The following is a 10,973-nucleotide window of genomic DNA, read 5'->3' as shown; positions in this document are numbered from 1 at the left end:
ACTACCATTAAGTCAGGCAACTAAACAGTTCAGTCCTTTATGATTCCAGAAATTCCCCTTCTTTCTGTCCCTCCTTCCCATTTTCCACTGCAGGTGATTAGTGATGAGCTTCACAAGATTCCCCAAAGGGTATCACTTTTTGAATGAAGCAAGCAAGCAGATTCCAAAATAAAAAATTACTTGGAAGCATTGCTTTCCATTGATCAAAGCTACAGAATAACCATAGAAACCAGCATTAGAAGGTATTGTGGAGAAGAACTGAGATTCCTTAACAGTTTTGGTGAAGAAATTTATGCCCTGAATATTTCACAATTGTATCTACCACCTATGGAGGACCATACCTCTAAGAGGCACAATCAAGAGCCAGCTGAAATAATTTGTTGCTGTACGCACAATAGGGCTATGCGAAATTTCACCAGCAGTTTCATTTTGACACTGTTTTGACTCATTTCAAGCTTGAAACAGCAAAATCGAAATGAAACAGAACTTCTAAACAGCCTTGAAACGAAACAAGGCAGGTCAAAACATTTTGAAATTTTTGAAATGTTTCGAGTTTCAAAGCTCAGGCTGGGCTTGCCTGCAGGGAAACAAAAACTTAAGTAAAGAGAGTGAGGGGGAGGAGGGGGGAAGGAGTGTTCTCATTATTGACTGTGTAGCTGGCCAGTGACTGTCATCCGTTCCTGAGGTCTGTTCCAATCCCAGTGCTCTGGGGGAGGGATGGAAAAACTGCATAAAAGGCAGCATTGTTTGAACTGTTCTGCTTTCTGCCTCAGCGTCAGTTGAGTGAGGGCATGCCTTAACACACACACACACACACACACACACACACACACGCAGTGTCACCCACCCATGTCACAAGTTTTGCCTGTCAGCAGCCAGAGGTGCAGGGCCCCAGAACCCAGACTCCCCCTACACCTATCTCCTTGAAAGCTGGCAGGCTTCGTGGCCTCAGCAAGGGCTAGCAAGCCTGCAGCTTTCACCCTGCTACACCTTAACACACACAGTGTCACCCATGTCATGAGTTTTGCTTGTCCACATCTTGAGGTGCAGTTCCCCCCAAACCCCTGCACCTATCTCCTTGGAACTTGGCAGACTTCATTGCCTCAGCAGGGGCTAGCAGGCTTGCAGCTTTGACACCACTGTGGCTTAACACATTCACATGACATGAGTTTTTTGCTTTCAAGACTTTGAGGTGCAGTTTCCCTGAAATGCCTGTACCTATCTCCTTGAACATTGGCAGGCTTCCTGCTCTCAGAAGGGGCTACCATTCCTGCAAGTTTCATCCAAATCAGACCAGAAATGACAAATTTATAGGCTGTTTTGAGCTCCCCCATTATAGCCTATGGGCGAAACATTGAAACAGCGTCGAAACAGTGAAACTGTTCCAACAAAACGAAACGGGACAGCTGTTTTGAATCGAAACGAAATTAGAAACAAAATGCTGTTCCACTGAAATGTCGAAATGCAAGTTGAAACAGAATGGTGCTGTTTTGCACAGCCCTAATGCACAGGCTCTTATTACATAACATTAATCAGTTAGAACTTGGACACTTACTGAAACAAACCACTGTCAGAATCCTTGACTCTCCATGATTACTGAACAATGCACAGTTCCAGGAATAAAATGAAATAAGGAAATACCCTAAGTGGAAGAATAGAGCTCATTAAAAGCCCCATGGGAGCTGAAGGAATCAGAACTTGTGGTAGAGGTGATATCTTTTATGAGACCAACTAGAGATTTGAAGAAAAAAAAAAATTATTTGAAATCTTTTGGGCGCACACACCCTTCTTCAGGCATGGGAGAAGGCAAAGATTGTAAAATTTCTCCTTGGTGGAAATAAAAATTCATATTTCACAGGAGAGCTGAAGGTGTTACAAGCTCTCCTGGTCGGAACAGTTCATTTTGTGCCAATTGGCTCAGATAAAATTTAGAGCAATCTATTTACCTCGAAGCTGTCTGATGGCAAGCAGGATGTTGAATTATGTTTCCTTCTGGTTATGTTGTTTCATATCTCACAGGAGGATGGGGTGATGGAATACTCTTCTGGGGAAAAAATTTTTCATGCATTGAGACAGCTTTGTGCTCTGTGAACATGAAAATTTAGCTCAAAAACAAAAGGCAGGAGCAAGGGTGTCAGCTTTAAGGTTTCCTTAAAAAATGGCTAAATTCGATGTCTTCCATACTGAGGCTCTCTGAAAATATGCATGGCTATTAGAGAAAGTAGAAACAGTATTATATTCCTGCAAGTAAGAGATGCCAGCAAAGTGGAAGACCATCAAAAATAGTTTTATTTGTAACAATAGCTGGTTCTGATGCATTTGATATGATTTAATATTTTTCAATTAACATAGAGGAGAGTAATGATGCAACTGTTTTACAGAAATAAACACTGAGCTTCAAATTTAAAAAATAAGAGAAAGGGGTTTATCAGAGGTACAAAAAGAAATTGCAAACAGAGAAGTATTTATGAGTGATCTCAGACTGAAAAGAGATCTTGCAGTATTGGGGTTCCCTGGCAGAAGGCTGGATGACGATTGGAATCTGGGATAAAAAACATTTCAAAACTACTAATAAACCTGTAATTAACCCTTGGCAAAGCAACTGGACTTTACCAATGACAGGAAGTCACCCAATCTAGACTCAAGTTTATGGAAGGGATGTAAAGTTTTCCGACATTGTGGACATCATAGAAAAGAGGCCACAGGAAGACAGGCATGCGGAGCACAGAGTTCACCAGCAATTCAAGATGCCACCTGCTATTTAGAAAAAAAGATACAAACATTGCAATAGATTCCATCACTGCACAGGAGTTTGCAAGTGCTAACACAGCATGCACAGTATGGACAAAAAAGATGACAACAGCACCACCAGCACAGAGGAACTCTTCAAGAGAGCAATGAAGAACATGGCATCAGAAAATGAATGGCTATCAAGCCAGAAAACAATATTAGCAGTGAAAGAAAAATCCCAGTCAGTAGAGAAAGAATGAGTAAAACTTTCTACCAAGGCAGTAGGTAAATTAAATGTATGGGTAACTAACAAATAAGCTATAATAACAAAGGGAAATTACCCATTAATAAGTTAAATATGTCAGGTTTCTAGTCATATCAAGATCAAGCATATAGGTGACCAAAACAACTGATGATATATGAGGAAGCTCTTAAGAATATAGTTGGAAGAATTCACGCCACAATTCATATCCCCTGGAAAGTTCCCTCACTCTAAGGTAGAGGATAAAAATAGGAGCTAGATAGCTCATTCCTCTGGGAATCATCAAGTCAAATAGAAAAAACCAACAGAATGGATATATTCATTGCTCTTTTAAAAAAAAATGGAATTCTTTGTATACATATAGATTCAAAAGAATTAAATATCTAAAAAGAAGACATTTATGCAAGGGAAAAATTCTGAGAGTGATGGCTGATGCCCGGATTTTTTCTATATTTCATGGTTCAGTAGGATGATGTTGAATAAAACAGCACTTTTTGTACATGTACAACACTCCTTTGAGAAAACACAGCTTCCTCAGTTACTCATTACTGATCAGTTAGAACTCAGACACATGGACCCTTGTCAGATTCCTTGGCTCCGAGTGATTTCTGAACACCACAGCTCCCTCTTGAATATAACCAGGTTATATTTAGTGTACAAGATAACACATGTCTGATGGCCAACATAGGTGTTTTGGTCTGGGGAAAAAACAGTAGGAAAATATGACCAGAGGCTCTGAAAAACCCAAAGTTACTTACCGAAAGCTAAATAAAACATAAAATCCATGCAATAAACTAATGTGGGTAACACAGCAGGTTAGCACTCGGAATACACGCAGATGTTTGTCAGACTCCTTAGCTCAGAGTGATTTCTGAACACCACATCTCCCTCTGGAATAGAATTTTACTACTTCTACTACAAAAGTATCCCAAACTCAAGCCAGCTATTCTCTGCATTTCCATCAATATATATAGTTTGTTTCAGAATAGTAATGTCCCCCCCACCCTTTTTTTTTTGTTAAACTAAACCCTGTGCAGCTTTACTGTTCTTTAGCAAATTACACTATGTGAGTCATTTATCATCCCCATCAGTCCATTTGGAATTTTTTTATATTGGCCCCAGCTACACAAGAAATTAATGTTGGGTGTGCTATTAGCTATTGTGTCAAATGATCTTTTTCCATTACTAAACTGTTCAGAAGCAAGTCAAAGATAACAATGACTTGAGTATATGACTTACAAAAATGAGTTAAAGGGAGCTAAACACAAATAAAAGATGTTGAAAGTAGAACATGAACACTCTGTATAACCATGGGAAGCCAAATTCTCTGTCTGATACATACACATGTATCTCACTGTCTTCAGAGCCTTTAACAATAATTTTGGTTCTTAAGGATTAAAAATGTAAGGGGGAGAAAAAAGCTATGTACACCAGACTCTAAAAATAAAATAAAGAAAAAAGCATTGAAGGCAGTAAAAGACAAATTCAGCTTAGAAATTAGAGGAGACAAGCTAGTTACATAGACAATAGAGGAGGTTGCTTGTCGAAAGTCATTCAAGTCAAAGTTACATGAATTTTTGTGCAGTAGGTTATCAAGTACCTAATGTTTACATCGCCTTTTCAAATCTCCTTATTCCCTTTTTACTGACAGCTACTTGACCTTCTGTGGTAGTTAAAATGGTTAATATTTGAATGGTTAAAACCAGCTTACCTGTAATATCTAAATTTCAGGTGCAACAGAAATGCCTGCTCCTGTATTTTGATTTAAAAATACAGTTAAAAATTAAATGCAAAAATCAGATCAGTAAAATAAAAGATCAGAACAATATTAGCTGTACACACAATGAAAAATAGCTTTGGCCAGAACAAGCTAACCGTTATGACTCTCTATAGCACCACCTTCATCACAGTTAAACCACACTGGCTCTTCTTATAACTAGAGCAATATAGATCCCAGAAGTAATTCTAAATGGCCTCTCCTCCATTTTGAATTTGTTTCCACAAACACATTTCTGCTGCCGAGCATCTTAAAGTGAAAGAGAGGGAAATAAGGTGACAGAAAAAGATAGGAAGAGAGATATCAATTGTTGGGAAAAGATTATGCTTCTTTCTGGTCTTGAATTTTAAAAGGAACCAGAGAAGCAGAGAATTAAATAATCTTTTTTTTTTTTTTTTAAGTTTTCTGGGACAAAGGATTATTTCAGATCTCTTTGTCAGACACCTGTCCCTCTCCATTTAGCTCATTTATAATCTGTTTCCCTTGTCCTCTTCCCCCTCATACAATAGCTTTGATGATCAGCAACCTTAACTACTGTGTGAGGTAAAATATAGTATAAAATGATCTAAGTCAAGAAAAATGCAATTATATTTTTCATTATTATGGCTTTTATGAATGCAAACAAACCTGTCAGGTATAATCTCTTTCTCTGAGCCTGAGATTTCCTTTGGTGACTTACATGGTTCCATATATTTTGTAAACTTGCCCCCTATGAATATTCAAACTTTAGCTCTCAGTTGACTTAATGCTTTGATATTCCCAAGCTTCCTATATCTTTCTCCCATACAAGAGAAGCATGGATCTTATTCATATTCCTTCTACGCCAGCCTGCCCATCGTGTGCTATCAAAATGACAGATGTTATATACATAGGGTACAAATATAGAGCTGGTCACTGAACAAAGAGATAAAATAACCAATGCAATGAAGAATTTCAGTGGCCATAAAAGGAAAAACTTTGACTATATGCAGCAATATGTGGATTCTACAAAAAAATAATCATTTTGCAAGGAAGCAAGACTGCCTGGCCTAAGCATAAGCAGATCAGGCAGTGCAGCAAAGAAGAAACAGGCATTTTTGGTATACCTAAGGATCCTTTTGTCCTGTAACCAAAAAGGCAGTTGCTTTTCCTCTGGGGAAAAAAATGTTTTAAGTGCACCCAGAATGATTGCACTGCTGAGTATAACTAGCTATTAAAATAAAAACAAAGCACACACAACATCAGTTGTCTTCACACAGATTTAAGTTATATCACAACTAAATATTCTGCACATATACAGCCATCCTCATTTTCTTCAATAAGAGACCTCATAAAACTTTGGTTCCAAAAACATAGACTTTGCCACTTAACTTAAAAGTTATATTGTTCTTTATCAAGTGTTCATTGTCAAGGGGATTTTCCCCCTCTGTACAGTCACATTGACTCTTAGCCAGGCCATCTTACATAAAAATCTGACACCGTTAATTTTTTAATGCAACTCATATGCCTTTATTCCTAATCTCAAAGAAGCAATAGGGCAGTATATCTAGTAGTTTGTTCTGTTTTACATTAAGTTCCTGAAATAGGAGGCTGAGAAACCTACCAGTGGTTTCCCAGGAGGCAAAGTGCATGCCAAATCTAAGGAAAACAGGAAAACTAGGAGAAAAAAAAATCACTGGAACAGAGATAACTGAAAAGAGCAGGTATTACAGTGAGGTCTAAGAATAGCAGATTTCTTGAGAAATATACTGGGCACATTTACATGTTCACTTTAATGCACAGTAGACTGTTTTACTGTGCATTAAAGTGTCACGTAAAAAACCATGACATTATACTAATACACAGTAAAATAGTCTGCTTAATGTGCATTAAGCATCACTTTAAAAAGCATTAAAATGCACTACTGTGCATTAGTGCAGCCTAATGCACATTAATTTAGTACCTCACATTGAAGGTCACTTTTACACATGCTCCATGGGTAGGGGGCATGGCACTTTAATTAGAGCATCTCTCACAGCCACTGTAATTAAAGCCCTGCTGTGCCTCCTGTATCAGTGTCCCTGTGCTTAAAAATGGCAGCAGGGTGCTTGAACTAAAGCTCATTCAATACTGATAGAGGAGATGCAGAAGGCTGCTGGAGCAACTGCCACACTCTAGCAAACTTGATCAATTGAGCCTGTTCCAACATGCTGGAGCAGCCTCCACACATGTGTATAAGTGCCCGGAGGTACTAAATTTAATAAGCGTTACATAAGTTGTATTAATGCATGTGTAGACGCACTCACCCATGCTTTTCAGCATTTGAAATAGTTTACCAACACTGAATTATGGCAAAATTGTTATAAGGAACAATTTATTCAATTAGTCTAATCTGTTTTCTTTCTCCCCAAATATCCACAAGCAAATTATAATCTTTTGTGAATCTCTATATTCAAGCATTTGTTTTCTTTCAATTGACCACAGATGTGATGGGATCAAATTCCAGCTCTGTTAGATTCATCACATGTTGGTGAAATTTCTGCCTTTCACTTCTGGTCTGAATGAGCATGGAAGCATAATTGGCATAAATATTTGCGCATTCAGTTCACACAAGCACATTCATTTTGACTGTAAACTCTTTGGCAGTCTTATATCAGGCCTACCTCTGTGCACAAGCTGACCTTGATCCTACATAAAGCCCACAGGTACAAATCTAATAAATAATTAAACATTCAAATGAATATTTCCTAGCAATTGTCTTCTAACTTTGTTCAGGTCTATATTCCAAGAGTAACCCCTGAGAGATGGTAGATGAAGAACTGATGGTGAAAATGAGGCACAGGGTAGTAAATTACTACAATTATACAGAATTTCTATGAATTGTACCAGCCAGTCTTCTTTCTCCCTTCTGAGCCCATGACATAGCCACACCAGTTCCTTTTCTCTAAATCTACGTTGGAACAAAAAGTAACCGAAAGAAAAGGAAAGCAGAAGACCTCTGTTGGAGCAAAGTTCCAGAGCATATGAGAGACTGGTAGAAGCTAATAAATACGTTTAAAAGAACATAAATAGATTACACAGGAGGCAGCTGAGGAGACAGATCAGCACTATCCACCCAGAAAAGAAGCATTTTCATCATACTGCAAGCAGCATGTCTTTAGATGAGTATAGACACTCTTAAATGATTTAGGAGCTTAAGTCCCACTGAGGGTACTAAGTCTTTCGCTCTTTTGAAGATTCTATCCAGGAAGGAGTTAATAACTTCAACTGCACAGATCTTTCTAATATGATAATGATGGTGATGATGACGATAATTAATGTATGATGATGAATGAACCGCATTATGCATGATTATATTATTGATCAATATATGCATACTGAGAGTAGTATTGAGTGTACTTAGTAGTAAAATGGTTCATGAATGATTGATAGGCCCAAATCTAGTCATGTAGTTTCTGGGTAATGAACAAGTTCATAAAACACAAGGATTTTACTCAAGGACAGTTTAAGTTGAAAAATATGGCTGAATTCTACAAATTGTTCTCTAGGCATAATTTTACCACTTCTAATAAACAATAATATTATGTTCCTCCACGCTGTATGTGAGTCTGGGTTTGCTGGAAAAAAATATACATCCCACCTACAGCATCTAATTTCTGCTGTGGATTTTTTAAATAGTTTTTTAGTCTTCCTTCAGCTGGTCTATTAATCACTGGAATCTCATCGGTATCAGCACATTTTCAGTAACTACACACAGGTTTTCATGCTGCTGAGCTTAACTAACAATTCACCCACCCTTGAATGTTTATTCTTAAGTTACTTAAGCAATGTTTTGTTAATTGCCTTTAGACTAATTAACAGAATGGAATGGCCCCTCTCTGCATGCCCCAGAGCCCCTCATTATTCTGCTATAACCCAAGCAATGATCAGCTACTGACCTGGTTCCCTACCTGGCTCCATGAAGGCTGCTAAGTCTCCCTGCAGGGTTTGAATCCCTGCTGTAAAGTTTAGGCTGCAACTCAGTTTGAATTTAGCAAAACCTGCTGACTCATTGCCAGGATTGGTGCAGCTTGTTTCTGCTACACAGTGAGGGACTGTTTGTGTCAAGATTTTAAAACATCCCCTTTCCCAGTGGTGTGGTGCATGATGCTGAAAGTTCATGTCAGGAGACTTGCTCTTCAACAGTTTCAAACTGCAAAGCATATTTAAAAATAAAGATTGCAATTAAAGCAGATATCACAGAGTCTCTCGCTGCTGCCAACCACTGCGTTTCTGGCAATTGTCATAATCTGTGACTTAAGCAGCAGCATGGGAGCCCAGTGTCAGAGGTTGCATATCAGCTTCCATCCTGTCAGAAGAAACTTAAATATTTAAACATGTAGTCAGCGTACTGACATTGGGAAAAGATTGGTGCAATGGAGTGGAGAATCAGGCCCTTAATATTTAATTTAACATGCAACATTCAAATACAAATGATCTTCTCTCAGGATGGAAATTGATATAGCGGCTAGCTCTGGGATCCACTCCTGTTGAGGTTACATATTCAGACTTACAGCAAACAGAACTGTCAGACTGACTCAAAGGTCAGCCACCACCCATAAATAAAGGCTGCCTGCAATCTTGGACTCTCGGTTTCTCCTGCAAGAAGGTGGGTTGCATGGCCCTTGTGGCAAAATGTGTTCCAGCAGCGATACTGTACTCCCACAACCTCTGCTAAGGTGGAGGCTTGGAGCAAAGTAGTACAGTCTACAGAATGTACAAGGCCGGCCAGAAACAGGATGGGACCTGGTTAGGCAGCAGATGAGCTGAGTTAGCATAGTCCCTCAGTAAGCAACTTGCAGAGGACCCAAGCATAAGCAAACCCCTAGTAAGATAAGCAAGGCAGTGATACTACTGTCTGTCCGGCTTTGGCTTGAATCCCACTTCTCAAGTAGTTACCCTGACCACACAGGGGCCTTTTATTTTGAAGAATGGTTTATAAGGGGGAGGTGATCCCCAATGTACCTTGGTGTAAATAAGAATCACATGCACACAATCATGCCACCTGGATGCACTACCAAGGGGAAATGATATGCTCTCTCTTCTGTGTTGTCTGTCTTTCCAGGACCCATGGAAGAGCTTTTTCACTAAGAGCAACCTTACATTTAAAGCTCAGTCTCTATACCCATTCACCAGAGCCTGGGTTTGGCAGCCATGAGAAAAAAGGGCATTTATCTGCTTTCACTGATGGTTAATGTTTTGTAGGTTGTCCATGTCCCAGCAGTTTAATTGTTGCTAATCTCTGTAAACAACAGTACAACCCTGTGGCTACCCTATACAAGTTGCTTTGACAATTTATAGTAGTTATATTTGCTTTTTTCTTTTTCTTTTTTGTTGTTGGAGCCATTAGATACTTTGGTAATTGACTGGGGAAAAATCATTACAATGCTATATTTTATATAAGCAACTGTGCATTGCCCTCAAAGTTGTAGTAAACAGATTTATAAGAAGTAATTTTATTTTGTGGACCTTATTGTGAAGGAAGAAAAGGAGGTAGCAGAAAAAGTCAGAGCCTGAGATGTAACCTGCCCCCATCACCTAGCTGATGTGGAGAATGCTACTGGAGTGCTGGGTCTGGGATAACATTTCCAGAGCAGCTGCTTGCTCCTGATTAGTGCCTGGTGAGACCGGGAAGGTGCTTTTGGCTCCAGAGAGGGGCCACTGGGAGAGTCCCTGGTGTCAGGAAGGAGAAGACATTACCAGGACTATCTGCTGAAGATTCACAGGCAACCAGGAACATTGCAGCTGACCCAGCTGTGCTGGTTGGCAATCAGAGGAACACCAGACTATGGAAATAGTACGGAATGGAGAATGGGTGACACAAATGTAAAGTGGGTTGGAGTTGTAAAAAGGGATGTGTAATTCAAGCCTTGTAGATTATAATAATAAATTTCAGCTTGACCCTGTCCACATGAGAGTTTGGAGAGTTCAAAAGGAGAAGTGGGCAAAGAAGATCATGGTAGAGACCATATTTTAGATGGACTGGAGAGGTGAAATATGGATAGCATGGATATGGCCAGCAAGGTGGAAGCTGCATTAAAGGAGAATGGGAGGCAAACAGAGTTGATAGATGATGGGGTGGAAAGGAGGAGAGAGGGATGTTCTTAAAAACATTTTGAAGTTGGCCCAAGAAGATGTGAATAAGGAAAGTTAGATGTGGTCCAACATGACAGCTGTTGAACTGAAATAGTGGTGCTTCCATTCAGG

Source organism: Alligator mississippiensis, chromosome 2, assembly GCF_030867095.1.
Source record: "Alligator mississippiensis isolate rAllMis1 chromosome 2, rAllMis1, whole genome shotgun sequence".
NCBI lineage: Eukaryota > Metazoa > Chordata > Crocodylia > Alligatoridae > Alligator > Alligator mississippiensis.
This window is presented reverse-complemented; position numbering follows the sequence as displayed.